The 18,615-nt window shown below is 36.7% G+C and overlaps 1 protein-coding gene across 3 annotated transcripts in view; it reads right to left on the bottom strand.

Annotated features, from left to right (window-relative positions):
• FUT8 (fucosyltransferase 8) overlaps nt 1-18,615 on the bottom strand; it is a 277,408-nt gene that overhangs the window by 220,895 nt on the left and 37,898 nt on the right. The window contains exons 2-3 of one of the 3 annotated variants that reach the window (XM_014735643.3): nt 14,868-14,965; nt 5,161-5,269 (exon numbers count right to left, since the gene is read on the bottom strand). The exons of 1 other annotated variant lie outside the window; for it this stretch is intronic. The gene's annotated coding sequence lies outside the window, so the exon portion shown is untranslated. The remainder of the gene's footprint in view (nt 1-5,160; nt 5,270-14,867; nt 14,966-18,615) is intronic. One more of the 3 variants, XM_005605246.4, reaches the window with a different exon arrangement.

The following is an 18,615-nucleotide window of genomic DNA, read 5'->3' as shown; positions in this document are numbered from 1 at the left end:
TGAATAGACAGGCAGGCAGATACAGAAAATCACAGTGTGTACAAAGTAAAAGCCCAGAAGCGTAGTCCTCAGCTGGAGCCAGTTTCAGGAGGAACAGTTTCAGCAGTAACTGACAACTGCTGGAGGCTCAGTGTAGACTAGCTTAGAGTGACTGGGACCCAGTCTTTAAGAGGGCTCCACACTTGCTTGAGTTTTACTTCCAGGAGCCCTACCAGGTTCTCACAGTAAAGATCTGAGAAAAATTCCTTCCTGTTTCCAGCAGGGAGAGGGGAAAAGTAACCATTTTGAAATATTCCCAGGGCTCTCTCTTTTTCTTCAAAGCGCCATCCTGAAAAGGAAACTATTTTAACAGAGCCTAACCTACCAGGGTTTTACAGTGTCTAACAACCTGGGGAAAGGAAATACACAACTCCAGCCCCCTCCATCCTTCAACATGGGGAAGGAGATCCCCAAATCGGGCTCACTAAAAGACTGAGAACTAATCACAGGACTACAGAACTCCCATCCCCTTACCACCATATCAATACAACTCCTGCACAATAACAGGGCATTACAAGCAAAAGAACTGCAAGTCTCAGACCCTATTTAAGGATTCTCTACAAAATCAAGACAACAGGGCAGACGTTGCTACCAGAAATTTTACCCTCTGACACCACAGCTATAGCAAACAGTAATAAACCCAGCCCAACTCCTGGTGAGATTAACATAAAACCTCACACTAAAGGCCTGTTTACCTCAGTTTCTTTTACCTAATATATCATGTCTGGCTATCAATAAAAAAATTACAAAGAATTGTAAAGACAAAAAACGCAATCTGAAGAAACAAAGCAATCCTCAAAATCAGACTCAGATATGGCAGAGGTTTTAGAATTGTCACTGGGTTTAAAAATAGCTATGGTAAATATGCTAACGACTCTAATGGAAAAAGTGAACAACGTGCAAGAACAGATGGGTGGAAACTCTAAGAGAAGAATCAAAAGGAAATGCTACAAATCAACAATACTGTAACAGAAAAAGAATACCTTAGTGATAGACACCAAACCAAATCCAGGAAGCTCAGAATACACCAAGTAGAATAAACACTAAAATACTTACACCTGGGCATAGCAAAATAAAATTGCAGAAAAATAGATGAGAAAAACTGGAAAGAATCAAGAGAAAAACAAAAAAACAAAAACCTTACCTAGAGAGAAGCAAAATAAGAATTACATCAAACTTTCTCTTCAGAAACATACAAGCAAAATGATCGTAATGAAATACTTAAGTTGTTAAAAGAAAAACCACCAAGCTAGAATTCTGAATTCAGCAAAATTATCTTTCAAAAATGAAAAAGAAAGAAACACTTCCTCTGACAAACAAAAATTGAGGTAACTGAAGGCCTACTGACCTGCCTTGAAAGAAATATTAAAAGTTCTTCAGAGAAGGAAAAATATATAGGTCAGAAACACAGATGACATAAAGGAACAAAAAGCATTACAGAAGCAATAAATAACGGTATAATTAAATCTTTTATTATTCTTATTCTTAACTGATCTAACAGATAACAATTTGTTCAAAATAATAGCATAATATATTCGGTAATCACAACTTATAGATAAATGAAATGAATGACAAAATGTTATAAAGAATGAGAGAGAGGAATTGGGAATACTCTGTATAAGGTACCTACAGTACCCATGAAGCAGTGCAGTGTTACTTGAAAGTGAACTTGGATTGGCTGTAAGTGTATAATTGCACACTCTGCAACAACCACTGGAAAAAAATTTTTAAAGAGGTATAATGATATACTTACTAAGGATAGAAAACAGAATCATATAAAAAGCTCAATTTAAATGAGAGAAACTAGAAACAGAGTGGAACACAAACAAAGAACAAGGGCAAGGAATAGAAAAACAGTTAAAAATATGGTAGATATTAATCCAAGTATATCAATAATTACTTTAAACACTGATGATCTAATTAAAAGACAGAGACTGAGTGATTCAAAAGACAAGACTCAACTTTATGTTGCCTACAAGAAACCCACTTAAATATAAAAACACAGACAGATTAAAGTAAAGGAACGCAGAAAGATATACCATGCTAACACTAATCAAAAGAAAGCTAGAGTATTGATATTAATTTCAGAAAGAGCTGATTTTAGAACAAGGAAAATTTCCAGCAATAAAGAGGGGAATTTCATGATAGAGGGTCAATTATCCAAGAAGACATAACTATCCCTCTAAGTATGGACTTAACAACAAAGCATCAAAATACATGAGGTAAAAACTAGTAGAACTGCAACGAGAAAGACATGAATTCACAATTATATTTAGAGACTTCAACACGCCTCTATCTGTAATTGACAGAACAGGCAGAAAATCAGAAAGAATATCACTGAACTGAACAGCATCATCAAGCAACTAGATCTAACTGACATCTATAGACTACTTCATCCAATAATAATAGAATACACATTCTTCTCAAGCACAAAGGGAACATTCACCAAAACAGACTATATTCTGGGCTAGAAAACACACCTGAACAAATCTAAAAGAATAGACCTCATACAAAGTATGCTCTCTGACCACGATGGAATTAAACTAGAAATTAATAAGAGAAAGAAGGCTACAAAATCCCCAAATATTTGGAAGTTGACAGCACGCATAACATGAGTCAAAGAAAAAGTTTTAAGAAATTAAAAAATATTTTAAACTAAATAAAAATGAAAATAAAACATCAAAATTTGTAGGATGCAGCATATGCAGTATTGCTTTGCTCTCTCAGAGAAAAATTTAGATCACTTTGGATGCATATATTAAAATAGAAGAAAGAGCTAAAATCAATCACCCAAGCTTCTGCCTTAGGAAATTAGAAAAAGAGCAAATTAAATCCAAAATAAGCAAAAGAAAAGAAATAATAAAAATCAGAGCAGAAACCTGTGAAATTGAAAATAGGTAAATAGAGAAAAATCAATAAAACTAAAAGGTGGTTCTTTGAAAAGATCAATAAAATGAATAAACCCCTAGCCACGCTTCTCAAGAAAAAAGGAGAGAAAAAACAAATTACTAATATCAGAAATGAAAGAAGGGCCATCACTAGCGATCTCATGGACATTAAAAGGATAACAAAGGAATATCATGAATAATTCTATGCCCCAAAATTTGATAACTTAGAGGAAACAGACCAATTCCTTCAAAGACACAATCTACCAAAATTCAGGCAAGGAGAAACAGATCATCTGAATACGCCTATACTGATAAAAGAAACTGAATAAAAGTAATCTCTCAAAACAGAAAGCTCCACACACAGGTATTTTCACTAGGGAATTCTACCAAACAATTAAGAAACAAATGATACCAATTTTCTGCAATCTGTTCCAGAAAACAGAAGCAGTGAGAACAACTTCCTAACTCATTCTATGAGTCCAGCATTACCTTAATACTAAACCCAGACAAGAGCATTATAAGAAAGGAAAACTACAGACCAACATCTCTCATGGACACAGATGCAAAAGTCCTCAAAAAATATTAGCAAATCAAATTATACACCACAACCAAATGGGATTTATTCTAGGTATACAGGTCAGGTTCAACGTTTGAAAATCAATTACTATAATCCATCACATCAACAGGCTAAACAAGAAAAGTAATGTGATGTTAACAGATGCAGAAAAAGAATTTGATAAAATCCAACACCCATTCATGATAAAAAACTCTCAGCAAAATAGATATAGAAGGGAACTTCCTCAAGCTGATAAAGAAAATCTACAAAACACCCACCGCAAACATCATTCTTAATGGCAAGAAACTAGATACTTTCCCTTTAAGATTAGGAACAAGGAAAAGATTTCTCTTTTCACCACTCCTATTCAGTATCATAGTAGACATCTTAGCTAATGCAATAAGACAAGAAAAGGATATGGGGCTGGCCCTGTGACATAATGGTTAAGTCCATCACACTCCAATTCGGTGGCCCAGGTTCATGGGTTCAGAACCCAGGTGTGGACCTACACTGCTTGTCAAGCCACACTGTGGCAGTGACCTATATACAAAAAAGAGGAAGACTGGGGGCCGGCCCCATAGCCGAGTGGTTAAGTTCGTGTGCTCCCAGGGTTCACTCCCAGGGTTCAAGGCAGCCCAGGGTTTTGCCGGTTCAGATCCTGGGCACAGACATGGCACCGATCATCAAGCCATGCTGAGGTGGCATCCCACAACTAGAAGGATCCACAACTGAAAATATACAACTATGTACCAGGGGGGCTTTGGAGAGAAAAAGAAAAAGTAAAGTCTTTAAAAAAAAAAAAAAAAAAAAAGAGGAAGACTGGCACAGATGTTAGCTCAGGGCTAATCTTCCTCAACCAAAAAAGAGGAAGACTGGCAACAGATGTCAGCTCAGAGAGAATCTTCCTCACCAAAAAACAAAACACAAAGAAAAAGATATACGCGATATACAAATTAGGAAAAAATAAAATAAAACTGTCTTTGATCACAGATGGCATGACCATCCACATAGAAAATCCAGGGCTGCCCAGGTGGCGTAATGGTTAAGTTTGCGTGCTCCACTTTGGCAGCCTGGGTTCGCAGGTTCAGATCCTGGGTGGGAACATATACACTGCTCATTAAGCTATCTTTTGGCGGGTCCCACATACAAAACAGAGGAAGAGTGGCACAGATGTTAGCTCAGGGACAATCTTCCTCAAGCAAAAAGAGGAAAACTGGCAATGGATATTAGCTCAGGGCCAATATTCCTCACCAAAAAAAAACCCTCCACACAATCCAAAAGAATTGGGGGAGGGGGAGGGGAACCTCCCAGAAGTAATAAGCAGTTATAGCAAGCATGCAGAATACAGGAGAACTCTGTACTTTGTGTTCAATTTTTCTAGAAAGTTAAACTGCTCTAAGAAATAAAATCTGTCTTTTAAAAAAAACCTCCAACCAAACAACTTACACAGTAATCCATTAATTCAGAATAGGTGTTCAAGAAAAAAAAGTGTTCAACATGGTTTTCTTTCTTTCTTTCGTCTTTTTTCCTATGGGGCTGCATTAGTAGTGGGGGGTGATGGGGAGGGCAAGGATTCCTCTAATTTCTCAAGCATCTATGAATCCAACAAAAAATAAGCAGTACAAAGAAAGTGAAAACTCCAAACCATAAAAGTAAAGAAATCAAACACATCCATACCCTTCTTTTTACTCTTTGCCAATTTATAATTCTCTGAAACTGGAAAATATTTCTTATAAGTTGGAGGAACTTTCCCTCGTTGGTAATATCAGTAGACCAACTTCAAAGTCTAAAGTGAGGAAGGAAAATTACAAGGGAACAAAGGTTAATCCCAACCTGAATGATCAACCACCACGCCCATCCCCCACCAAAAAAAAAACGCCTTCCCAGGAATCATCAAAACAGCCCACAAGTCAAAAAATACTGACTTTTAAAGGTCAAATTATTCTTACTGATGTAGACAGTATATTAAAAAAAAAAAGTAATACATTTTCCTACTCTTTTCATTGAAGGATGGAAATGTGAATTGAAAATATGATCCAGAGGTATGTCTTTTTTATTATCATAATTATAGCATCTACTTAAGTTAGTTTCTATATTCTGTCCATCTTAATATACTTTATTTCAGGTATTGCTACAGTGTTACTACAAATTTTATATTCTAATAGGCCTTCCAAAATTTAAAAAATGAAAAAAATCACCATTGTTACAACATCTAGTGATAGTCTCTGAATTGCTCAAACACCCACTATGAAAGCACTGATGCTTGGTAAAATTTGTCTGAAATTAAAGAGCTGCATGCTGGCAGATCCTTAAATTCAAGTGTTGTGAATCAAAAATCCCTATTTTCTTCCACTTAAGTCACTTCCATCCAAATCCACAGATATTGGTTCAATCTGTATTTATACTTATCACGAATATATAGACACTGTTAATTCGTAGCTAGAAAAGAACAAGCACATACAGAACCACAGGTGGTTTTAGTATTACTACAGAATTTCCTTTTGAGTGCCCACAATATCTCTATGAAGTAATTATTATGTATTTTCAACATTATTCAAAGAAAGAATTCAAACACAATACTGCGGGAACCTATTCAAAACCTACGAAATATTCAGTGGAGGAAGAATCACTTCATCTAGAACTCCAGCACCCTGCTCCACCTCACGGGACTACTATCATTCTCTGGTAAGAATTTTTCTAAGATCCCTGGACCACAGGAATGTAATGACAGAGAAATGTGGGCAATGAAGGCGGTGCTACAATCTCATGCTTACTTCAGAAAAGGTTATTTCACTTTCTGAATTCAGCTGAGAGAGTGCAGCAACAACACATTTTTCTAACTTTAAGTGAATTAACTGACCTAAAGAATGTCTCCCTTCCAAATACACTATTCAAATGAAAAACAAAATATAAGAGAGATCAGAGCTAACTCCATGTTTACCTAATATTGATATCAATCCTGATATCAGTTTCCCTCCATTAAACCCAGCATATATGGAGTTAAAACCAAAACACTCATTCCCTGCTTACTCCCTGGCTTCCTGGCTCCAGAATCCACTATCCTCCATGGAGGCAGATACCGCCAAGGATAAGCACCTGGATTCACTATCTCTGCCCCACAAAGAGATACAGGCTGGTGGGAAAGCTGCTGACTAGCTAGGTCACGGGCTCCCTCCTCTCTGCAAGTAGTCTCAAGGCCAAAGACAGGCTGGTGGGAAAGCTCCGACCAGCAAGGCCATATGCTCTCCCTCCCCTACCTAAAACCCCAAATAAAAACCCTTCCTTTTACCTTTTCAGGGAGTTTGGGATTTTAGCGTTAGCTGCCCTCTCTCCTTGCTCAACACTGTGCAATAATAAAATTCCTACTTTCTTCCACTACACCCGGTGTCAGAGATTGGCTTGCTGTGCAACGGGTGAGCAAACTCACTTCAGGTTCGATATCAGTATCTTCATTAATGATCTTCACCCAAGTAAACAAAACATAAATAAGGCTACATTCACAAGTAAGAACTACCAGATCAGTACTTAAAGCATCCTCTATTTCCTTTTTCTGTTTTGTCACTCCAACAAAATTACTATCAATATGGTATGTAGCAGACACTCAACAACTACAGAACTTTAGAATCTGAGAGCTAGAAAGACCATGAGAGATCACTTGGTCCATTCCTCTTCTCTTCTTCCAGGCCTCCCATTTTAACCATTGAGAAACCAACAGCTGGAGAAGATAGTAACTTTTTCAAGCTAGTTAACAGCAGGGCAGAAACTAGAACCAGGGCACCTTGATTTCCACACTGGTATTCTTTCCACTAGATCATACTGTTGTCAAGAACTCTGAAGAGCCTGAGATTTTATCCTACATGCAAGCTAAGCAATCAGCCTACGACAGTTTCATGGATATTGAGAACCAAAACCATGTAGCCACACACAGCTTGGACACTGAGGACTGCAACTACCTACTCCTTGTACTGGGTTAAATAGTGTTCCTCAAAAATTCATAACCACTGGAACATGTGAATGTGACCTTATTTGTAAATAGGGTGTTTGCAGATGTAATTAAGGCAACATGAGGTCATACTGGATTAGGGTGGGCCCTAACCCAATGATAGGTGTCTTTATAAGAAGAGGGAAATAAGGACACAGATACAGGGGAACACCACCATGTGAAGACAGAGGTACAGGCTACAGTTATGCTGCCACAAAAGAAGAAACACCAAGGACTGCCTGTAAACACCAGAAGCTGGAAGAAAGAGGAAAGGATTCTTCCCTAGAACCTATAGTTTTAAGCCACTAAGTGTGTGGTAATTTGTTATAGCAGCCCTAAGAAACTAAGACACCTACACATACATCTTGCCATATACATTAACATGACTTTACTAATCCAATGTCTTCAGCAGCATACTTCTACTATTCCAGGAGACTCCTGCAGGGAGATAACTTTGATTGTTCATTACAGAAGCTTCAGGAAAGACCCATCAACTCTTCAATAGGAGTCATCAACAGTTTTCAAAATCCTTGCCTTGCAGTTTCCCCCAATTCCACAATTCTAAACAGCCTTGCAGTTTCCACCAATTCTATATCATGATACTTACCCAATCATAATCAAGACTCACCACCACCACTGTAAGACTCAAATTAAACCAAACTTCAAATTCTAAAATTTTGACATTGACCTAGCCTCTCTAAGACATAACCAAAGCTTTCTCTCCTTTACTGCACTAAGTAATAAACTCAGCTTTGTCTTATCAATAGGTTGTGTTAGTGATATTCGGTGAGCCAACATCAGATAATCCTGGTGGAAGATATGACACTCCTGGGCCAGAGGCAAAGAAGAGTTTACTACTCAAAACAATAGCAGTACCTAGAGTATCATCATTTGCATGGATTCCCCAAACTCTAATTCCTCACAGACAACAAGAGGAGAGCCAGTTGATACCCACACACACAATGGGTTGCATTACTGGAGAAGAAAGCTGAGTTTATAAAACCCCAATCTTTTAAAGGAGTTGCAAGCAAATGTACCCTACCTTTTCCCAAAAAGGATTACTTTGATTATCCTGAACAGCAAGAAAATATGTCCTCTGTCCTCATAGAAACACTATTTCTATCTTTCTAAACAGTTTGCTATACAACTTTCCTTGAAAAGATAGCCCCCAACAAAAGCTGTCATTGCTTCTGCTCAGAAGATGTGCAAAAACACAAGGGACTCCTGGAGAATTCTCTCTCAAAAGATGACTCCTTTGTCCTAAAGGGCTAAAGAGATTTTTAGGGGATCAGGATGAAGTTTAGTACAATACAATCAGTAGAAGATGTTTCAGAGGGAAAAATTAGAGCAAAGAGGTGTACTTTCTGTATAACTTAAAACCACTTCAGTTGAGTCACAATCCCTTAATATGCCTACATATCAAATATCCAAAAGTAAATACTTATATGTTTGACTCTTATTTTTATTTTAAAATGTTCCATTTCTATAATAGTATCTCGAAAAAGTTTTTCTGTTAATTTTCCAAGCCTAGTAGTGTTCATGCAAGAAAGGAAACTGTTTGGTAGTTCTGAACTTCACCAACTACATCTGTAAATATGTTTATTAAATGAAATCCTCCAGAGCAGCATATAACCCATCATTTTAGGGTACTTAGATTTTAAACCAGAAGTCCAAAGTCCATATTTATATAAAGTATTTAAGAAAATAAGAGTCTTATTTAAATTTTAGACATTTTAAACGAGGCTACATAAAAATGTTCTGAGGTCGTTAAAAAATTATGTTACATCTTTCTAGCTATACATAAATTCAACATCAGCATATTTTTTGCATCTGTGTGAAAATTAAGACTGTATCTCTTACCATTTTAATTGTGACCTGTTTTAACTTAAAATCAATTGAAAAAGAAATTAAAAGTGAGTTTTGTAAACAATTCTTAACTGAGCAATTTAACTTTATCCCAACCCTAGGTCAAGCCATGTTCCCAGGATGAAGAGAGGCAGGGTGATGAGCAAAATGAGTGCTATACTACATGTCTCCAGCTGGCTGTGTGACTAAAAGCATTTCACCTCACCTCTCTGGGTCTCCATTTTCCTATTTACAAAACAACTATAGGCATTGGACTAAATGTTCCTCAAGGTCCATGTCACGTAAAAATTCTATGAGCAGTACCAGCTTTTAAAGTTCTGATATATTCCATTTTCTCATGCTTTCAGAAAACTCACTTTCTACTTCTCGCCATGCCAATCTTGGAGAATCTACAGATACAAGGACTCCATAGATAACTAATGAACTCCAAGTAGCCCAATGATGGGTGAGACTAAGTCATTCTTTCAGCAAGTAGTAATACTTGCTGTAGGAATATTTCCTTCAGAAAACACCAAAATCTAAAATGATTATTGCCATCAAGAAACTCAATCATCTTTTTCTGAAAACTCAAAAGTATGTATGTACACAAAATCCTAATAAATTTTAGGAAATACATGAGAGTTGCCTTAAATATTTCTACCATGATCCTCAGCAAATGGAATCTGTATTCCCACATGCTAGTTATTCATCCTTTTCCAAATATTTGGCTTTTGGTTATGATATCTTTGATGTTGTATTAAAAGCTTATGCCAGACAACTTATATAATTAACATGACACTCATGAAAGGGACAGCTCAAACCCTGAAGAAATCATGACTTCTGGGCATAGCATCATCTTTGACTCTGTGTTGCACTTGCCCAGTGAACAAATTATTTTCTCACAAACATCTCTAAAACGCTCTGACTCTGCCTAAAATGTTTTTACATTTCAGTAATGTTCCCTGAGAACACAATATAGGATACCACTTATCCACAGGGATGTTATGAACGTTACACAATTTATCTAAAAATATTCAGAAACAAGAGAACAGTTCAAAGTTGCAGTGACTCTTAGTGTCCAGACTTAGGAGCTAGAATCTAAACCAAGATTCTGAGTCATAGCATAATATTTTCCCGAAGATCTTTTTATTTCTGTAGCAAAGAATGAACCAGATTCACTGTAAATATTCAAATAGCCTTTTTGAGATCACTAAATAGCTAATTTTTATATTAATAATTTCCCCTAAGGAGGAGAACAGAAAGTTTCCATCAATTTTATCCCAAATATTCATTCAAGAAAGTTTAAATTGACTTTTCATGCCCAACTTTTGCCCTCTTTAAATTTAAGTACATTTTTAAGATAGGAGAATTCTTGTAATTTACTTGACTTTTCCAAACAGGTAACTTTTAGAGCTACCTGTATAAGGGTTAACTATACAAATTTACCAGTACATTTCTGATTTAACACTATTCTCAAGAAAGCTACCTGATTTTTCTATAATCAGGAAACACCGTAAGTTCCAACATATCCCCTTTCTAATAATTTTGCACCACTTCTCCTATACTCAAAAATGATCATAAAGTATAGGTCTGTTCTCCCCTACCCACAAGACCTGTTAAATTTTTTCTGGTTATTTTTTAATGGCATTTTTAAAAAGAAATGCAACCCCAGCCCAAAAAGGCAATAGTTAAATCACTGTGGTCTCTTTAACAACAACAACAACATAAAATAACAATAAAGAATATAGAATTGTATTTTTATATTAAAAATGTATGACTGCACATTAAAAGGATTATACATCATGACCAAGTAGGATTTATTCCTAGCATGCAAGGATGGTTCAACATAGGAAAATTAATGTAATATGCCATATCAACAAAATGAAGGACATGATCATCTCAATTGATACAGAAAAAGCATCTGACAAAATTCAACATCCTTTCATGATAAAAACATTCAACAAAGTAGGAACAGAAGGACACTACCTTAATGTAATAAAAGCCATATATGAAAAACTCACAGCAAACATAGTCAATGATGAAAGACTGAAAGCTTTTCCTTTAAGATCAGGAACAAGGCAAGGATACCCACTTTCACCAGTTCTACTCAACACAGGACTGAAAGCTCTAACCAGAGCAACTAGGCAAGAAAAAGAAATAAAAGGCACCCAGACTGGAAAGGAAGAAGTAAATTATCTCTGCAGATAACATGAGCTTTTATATAGAAAACCCTAAAGACTCCACAAAAAAGCTGCTAGAACTAATAAATAAATTCAGCAAAGTAACAGGATACAACATCAACACACAAAAATCAGTTGCATTTCTCTACACAAATAATGAATAATCTGAAAAGGAAATTATAAAAACAATTCTATTTACAAGAACATCAAAAAGAATAAAATACTCAGGAATTAATTTAACCAAGGAGGTGAAAGACTTGTACAATGAAAACCACAAAACACTGCCGAAAGAAATTAAAGAAGACATAAATAAGTGGAAACACATCCCACGTTCACAGACTGGAAGACTTACTATTGTTAAAATGTCAATACTACCCAAAGCATTCTACAGATTCAATGCAATGCCTATCAAAATCCCAATGACATTTTTGCAGATATAGAAAAACCCATCCTAAAATTCATATGGAATCTCAAGAGACTCCAAATAGCCAAAACAATCCTGAAAAAGAACAAAAGAACTGGAGGACTCACATTTCATGATTTCAAAACTTACTACAAAGCTACAATAATCAAAACAGTTGATTACGTTTGCATAAAGACAGACATACAGACCAAAGGAAGAGAAGAATGGAGAGAATGTGAGAAATATACCCTCACATAAATAAGGTTGAATTATTTTTGACAAGGGTGTCAAGACCATTCAATAGGGAAAAAAGGACAGTCTTTTCAACAAAGAGTGCTGGGAAAATGGGATATCCACATTCCAAAGAATGAAGTTGGACTCTCACCTAAGATCATATACAAAAATTAACTCAAAATGGATCAAGGACCTAAAATAATAAAACTCTTAGAAAAAAACATGGGACAAATACTTCATGACATTGAATTTAGCAATGATTTCTTGGATATGACACCAAAGGCACAGATAAAGAAAAGAAAAAATAGACAAACAGGACTTCAAGAAAATTTAAAAATTTTGTACATCAAAAGATACTATCTACAGGGGCTGGCCCCTGGCCGAGTGGTTAAGTTCACGTGCTCCGCTGCAGGCGGCCCAGTGTTTTGTTGGTTCGAATCCTGGGCGCAGACACGACACTGCTCGTCAGACCACGCTGAGGCAGCGTCCCACATGCCACAACTAGAAGGATCCACAACAAAGAATATACAACTATATACCAGGGGGCTTTGGGGAGAAAAAGGAAAAAATAAAATCTTTAAAAAATAAATAAATAAAAATAAAATAAAATAAATAAAAATAAAAATTAAAAAATTTTAAAAATTTTTAAAAAGATACTATCTACAGAATAAAAAGGCAATCCACAGATTGGGAGAAAATACTTACAAATCATATATCTGATAAGGGATTAATACCCAGAATATGTAGAGAACTCCTAAAACTCAACAATAAAAAAACAAACAGCCTGATTCAAAATTGGACAAAGGACCTGAGTAGACATTTCTCCAAAAACAATATACAAATGGCTACCAAGCACATGAACAGATGCTCAACATCTACAATCATTAGGGAAATGCAAATCAAAACTACAATGAGATACCACCTCACACCCATTAAGATGGCTACTATCAAAAAATAGAAAATAAGTGTTGGCAAGGATGTGAAGAAACTGGAACCCTGTATGCTGCTTGTAGAAGTGTAAAACGGTACAGCGGCTGTGGAAAACAACATTGGGGGTTCCTCAAAAAATTAAAAGTAGAATTACCATATGATCCAGCAATTCCATTTCTGAGGATACACCCAAAAGAAGTGAAAGCAGAATCTTGAAGAGATATTTGTCCACCCATGTTCACAGCAGCATTATCCACAATAGCTAAAACATGGAAGCAACCCAAGCATCCATCAAGTGGATAAGCAAAATGTGGTATATACTTACAATGGGATACTATTCAGCCTTAAAAAGGAAGGAAATTCTGCAATATGTTTTAACATGGATGAACCTTGAGGGCATTATGCTAAGTGAAATAAGCCAAACACAAAAAAAGCTGTAAGATTCCACTCATATGAAGTACTCAGAGTAGTCAAAATCAGAAAGACAGAAAGAATAATAGTGGTTGCCAGGGGCTGGGGCAAGCAGAGACTGGAGAGTTATTGTTTAATAGGTATAGAGTTTCAGTTTTACAAGATGAAAAGAGTTATAGGGATAGATAGTGGTGATGGCTGCAAACAATGTGAATATATTTAATACCACTGAACTGTACACTTAAAGTCAAGACAGTAAGATAGTTAAGATGATACATTTTGCATGTATTTTATCACAATGAAAAAAGAAAAAACAAAGTCTGACTGCAACAATCACCAAAAACTAGAAACTCCCCAAATGTCCATCAGCTGGTGAATGAATAAAATGACCTTGGTATATCTATATAGTAGAATATTACTCAGCAATAAAGAAGAATGAAGTACTGGCACACATAACAAGGATGAATCCAAACGCATTATGCTAGGTGAAAGAAGCCAGATTTTAAAAGCTACATACCAAATTAATCCATTTAAATGACACATTGGAAAAGGCAAACTATAGAGACAAAAAATAGATTAGTGGTTGCTAGGGGTTGAGATTGACAGAAAGGTTGACTAAAAGAGGTAAGATGAGTGAATTTACAAGATTATGGTGATGAATACACATTTGTCAAAACTCATAGATTGAACAATAAAAACAAATAAACAAAAATTTTAATGTATGACTGAGATCTGGACAAGAATAAAATCTTTAAATGTCAGCTACTAAAAACGTCAAAAAAATTTGAGTTCTTTTCAGCACCAAATATGCCACACAATGATGCCAAAAGTACAATGTACTGTATTCAGCCACAAGTTGTTTCATCCAGTCCCTTACTTTAAAGTACAAAACTAATAAATAGGAAGTAAAATATTTTTCATTTTATGCATTGCAGATTGTACATAGTAGGTAGTCAGAAAATGTTAACTAATACAAAATTCAATAAAGTTTAGACTGACTTGCCTTTTCTACTTCACTGGTACATACATATGCAGCTTTAAACACAAAATTATCAGGACTGGCCCCATGGCTGAGTGGTTAAAGTTCCACGCACTCCACTTCGGCAGCTCCACTTCGGCAGCCTGAGATTCGCAGGTTCTGATACTGGGCACAGACCTACTCCACTCATCTGCCATGCTGTGGAGGCATCCCAGTACAAAATAGAGAATGACTGGCACAGATGTTGGCTCAGGACTAATCTTCCTCAAGCAAAAAAGAGGAAGACTGGCAACAGATGTTAGCTCAGGGCAAATCTTCCTCACCAAAAAATAATTAAATACATAAACAAAAAATTATCCATTTCTCAAAATATTAGCATATAATTTGAACACAGAAATCATGTCCACAAAATGTACTAACCTGAATTGGTTCAGTTAATCAATAAAGGCAATCGAGTACTTTATTTTGAATGAAAATACCATCAGAGTCATGGGTGCTCTCTTAGCAAAAGCAGCAACCTGGAACAAAAGAAAAATACATGAAATTCAGCCCACTCGAATTTCAGTCAGCATTAAGATACTTTTTTAAAAAATCCCTTTTTCCCCCCATATAGCCGATAATAACATGTAAAACTTTTTTTTTTGAAAGATTTTATTTTTCCTTTTTCTCCCCAAAGCCCCCTGGTACATAGTTGTGTATTCTTAGTTGTGGGTCCTTCCAGTTGTGGCACGTGGGATGCCGCCTCAGCATGGCCTGATGAGTGGTGCCATGTCCGCGACCAGGATTCGAACTGGCGAAACCCTGGGCCAACAAAGCAGAGCACGCGAACTTAACTACTTGGCCACGGGGCCGGCGCCAACACGTAAAACTTTTGTATATTCACTTATTCTGCAAGCAGTGCTTTTCAAATCCCAATAAGGAATGGGTTTTCATTTTGCAAATTATGGTCAAACACAGTGACACTCAGTGTCTTAATTTGCTTCACAGATCATCTTAAAATAAGTCAGCACCTATAAAACTTGCTTTGTAAACAGGAAATTCTTTAATTTTGTCTACTTTTTAACATGTTGGGCAATCAGAAATGTCTTTCTTTTCAGACTAACACTCAAACTCTTCCACATCCTGCATACCCCAACTAGTTCTACAACCTAATTTCTATCTTCTACATAAATTTCCATTTAGTTTGCTTGCTTTCCACAGAACAATTTTGTCATTCTCAGCTGTCACCCTGCAACACACCACTCCTTCTTTTTAGAACAGACTTATTCTCCCTTATCCTCTTTGTCAATCAATGCACATCCCTCAACTTTCTCAAGATCCAGCCCCTCCACACCTGCCTGAGGGCTGATATAATCAATCTGTACTCCATCAATCTTTGCTAGAATATTTTGCTGCCTTATATATGTGCCATTTCATGTAGTCTTCTGATTAGGGATCCTATCTCCTACTTCTTTTATTGTTGCCTCTCCATCATCTAGTACCATGTTTGACATATAGAAAGTAATCAGTATGATTGACCAACAAGTGCAATGGTCTTAACAAAGATTCACACATCAAATCTTCACTGAGTATGTATGTGCAAGTCACTGAGTACAAAAACCCAAGAATAATATAGAGACACAATACATTCTATGGAAATATGTCTTTCTACCAGTTACTTTACTATTGTTACAAAGTGAGATTATTCTCAGACCGACCTTATTATAAATTGTGAGAAGCAGTCCTTCTCCAATGAGATTAAAGCCTACTGAAACCAATTTTTGGTGATTAGAAATAATATAGAAGCATCATCACCAACTCCAACTCCTTCACCACAAAGGCAATCCAACGATTATCATTTTAAATTCCAAGAATCAAAAATCTATTCTAAGCCAAAACAGCCTATAAAAACATTCAATAAATTACTGTAAACCAAAAATAATAAGCACACTTAGGTAATGCTTTACTATTTATATTATCTCATCTGATAGTTCTAGCTGAAAAAGGCAAACCACTGCCAAGTCACCTACTCCCAGACCCTCAAACATACAAATTTCTAAATGGCCATTAACTATAAAATCAGCCGAGGTTCACTGTGATTCCTTCCTTCACCCAAGTCTTTACCAATCTCCCAGAACAATGCAGCAGTATGGGATTTATGCCTCTAGCTGTTACAAAGTAACCAGTACCAGATTTATCCTCAGACAGTAAACAACTACAAAACTAGACAAAATACATGACACAACAGTTTCCAGACATTGGGCAACAATTAGTATAGATTTGCATTCCTTGAGAGAAGGAAACAAGCTAGATAAGCCCTATAAGCACTTTGACTTTGTGCCAAGAGACATTCTAGACACTGCTGCAGGCAGGGAGATTCAAAGCAGAGTAGAGCAGTCTTGCTAACTTGAAAAGACAAAGACTGGGGTTCAGAAAGGCATAGGTGAGGTGGCATAGAGGTTAAATTTGCGGGCTCCACTTTAGCAGCCCCAGGTTCATGGGTTCAAATCCTGGGTGCTGACCTACACACCACTCATCAAGCCATGCTGTGGTGGCGACCCACATACAAAACAGAGGAAGACTGGCACAGATGTTAGCTCAGGGACAGTCTTCCTCAAGCAAAAAGAGGAAGAATGGCAACAGATGTTAGCTCAGGACCAGTCTTCCTCCACAAAAAAAAGAAAAGAAAAGAAAAAGAAAAGTAGAGGTGGCAGGAATTACTGGAATAATCTACCAGAGGAGGAAGTTGGGCAGAAAAAGACTCCAGACATCTACATAGGGGTCCACTGAGTCTTTGACTTAACACTAACCTGCACATACTAAGGGTGAAAGTTCATGAGGCCAGGTGAAAAAAGAACTGCCAGGGAGCTAAAAACTGAACAATCCAAGGTTCATACAGAGTGGAAGACATATGAGTTCCATCCAACCAGAGTAGAGACCTAGTATACTCCAAGCAAGAAGCAGAGACCTCAGTAGTGCTAAATTAGTCTTAGAATAAAGACTACAATGATCGCAATAGATCTTAAAAACAAACCTTGAAGGAACAACCTGATCCTCAACTTAATATCTGTAACAGATGGTCAGCCAAATGGAAAACCTCCTAATTCACAGGGTATCAGGTACCTCCTCAGCTTCCCACCTCCGTCTCCTCAATTCAGGGAGATCTCTTGGCTTCTCCTGGGTTCTACTGCCCTGGCTTCATGCCTAGAAATTCTCTCCAGGCTAGAGCAATCTAAAGTATCTAAAACAAGAACAGATTGGAAAGATACAGGAAAGAGTCAGTGAACCTAAGGATAGATTGACAGAAACTTTCTCCTCTAATCTGTTTCCTATCTCTCAGGGATCAATGCCACCTCAGCATGGCTCTATGAGCGGTGCTAGGTCTGTGTCCATGATCTGAACCAGCGAAACCCAGGGCCACCAAAGCAGAGCACACGAACTTAACCACTCAGCCTTGGGGCCGGCCCCCAGAATCACAGTTTTTATTTGCAGTTTTTACTTTCCAGAGGAAAATTCTTTCTTATTTATAAAAAGCAAAAAAGAATTAAAAACATTTATAAATTATTTTATTTATTTTATTTTTCTGGAGGAAGCTTTCAAAGCAATCAGCAACGCTGGAAAATAAGGAGGAAATTCCAGAATGAAGAGGGTCAGATAGGGGAAGTCATAAACCCTATGTGAAACTCTGCCCAAATCTTTGGCAGACCAACTGACTGACCAATGAAGTGCATACGTGCAGGAAAGATACCAGCTAATGACTGAAAAAAAACTGACAACTGAACTGCCTCCTAAGATATAAAGTTTGAAGTATAAGTACAACCAAATTAACTGCCTGCTAACACCAACACATCAGCCCTTTTATGGAGGAATATAACAGAATCCATAACATAAAGACTACAATCCAAAATTATTTGACATACGAAGGCCAAGAAAATGAAACCAAACAAACAAAAAAGCAATTAATACCATCCTTGTAGAATCAGATGTTGGTGTTAGGAAATGATTTTAAAAGAGCTATTATAACTATGTTCAATGAATAAACGGAAACATGCTCACATAAAAAAATGGAAATTCTAGAACACTTGAAGAGAGTATCTAAAACAAGAAGAACAGATTGGAAAGATACAGGAAAGAGTCAGTGAACCTAAGGATAGATTGACAGAAACTTTCTCCTTTTTTTTTGAGATCC

This window comes from Equus caballus, chromosome 24 (genome assembly GCF_041296265.1).
Source record: "Equus caballus isolate H_3958 breed thoroughbred chromosome 24, TB-T2T, whole genome shotgun sequence".
Taxonomy (NCBI): Eukaryota; Metazoa; Chordata; class Mammalia; order Perissodactyla; family Equidae; genus Equus; species Equus caballus.
The sequence above is the reverse complement of the archived record's forward strand: the minus strand, read 5'-3'. Positions and strand labels throughout refer to the sequence as shown.